Genomic DNA, 766 nt, shown 5'->3' with positions numbered 1-766 from the left:
AGAGAGTCAAGTCGTTCTAGCACTGTCGTTCATGTACACATCGACAGCTCAATGTTAAATTCTGAGAAGTTGATTAATTTCATTAACATTAAACTCGAAAATACATGTATTTTGTGCGTAAAAGATCATCATTAACAAGTCAACATATAGGTTACACTCTTCCAAAGAATATATTGACTATTTATTCTGGTGTTACTAAGTTCCCAGGTAGTCTAGTGGTTAGGATTCCGCGCTCTCACCGCGGCGGCCGGGGTTCGATTCCCCGTCTGGGAAGATTTTTTTTTTTTTGTATTTTTCAATCTTTGTAACAACAAGCAAATTCAAAGATTTGTGGTCCCCCGCTTTCGGTGTCTTTGTGGGTGAGATGTTATTTTTTATGACATATTGTGTGTAATATGAACATCCTGTCATATGTCATTTATTTAGAAAGTAACATTGAAGTTGATTTTTTTTTTTTAAGGATGAAAACCCTAATCCTGACCATTAAAAAGTTATGGCCAAAGTAAAAAGTTTTTTAAAAGTAGGTCAACTCCAAGGTCAAGATCAAAGGGTCAAATTTGTTGATATCCAATGAAAGATTTTCTCACAAGGATTACATATGTGAAGTATGAAAGCCCTAGCCCTTACTGTTCAAAAGTTATGGCCAAGGTTAAAGTCTTTTCATAAGTACGTAAATCTTTAAGGTCAAGGTCAAAAGGTCAAAGTTGTTGATATCCAATGAAAGGACTTGCCACAAAGAATACATATGTGAAATATAAAAATCCTT

At 34.6% G+C, this 766-nt stretch overlaps 1 non-coding gene across 1 annotated transcript; it reads left to right on the top strand.

The window, feature by feature from the left end:
* The first annotated feature begins 201 nt into the window (after nucleotides 1–201).
* Nucleotides 202–273, top strand: Trnae-cuc (transfer RNA glutamic acid (anticodon CUC)). The gene has a single exon. It is a non-coding gene; the product is annotated as a tRNA-Glu (tRNA).
* Nucleotides 274–766: the final 493 nt, after the last annotated feature.

This window comes from Saccostrea cucullata, unplaced genomic scaffold (assembly GCF_032062105.1).
Source record: "Saccostrea cucullata isolate Sc308-1 unplaced genomic scaffold, CSIRO_AGI_Scuc_v1 ctg15526, whole genome shotgun sequence".
NCBI classification, from domain to species: domain Eukaryota; kingdom Metazoa; phylum Mollusca; class Bivalvia; order Ostreida; family Ostreidae; genus Saccostrea; species Saccostrea cuccullata.
This window is presented reverse-complemented; position numbering and strand designations above follow the sequence as displayed.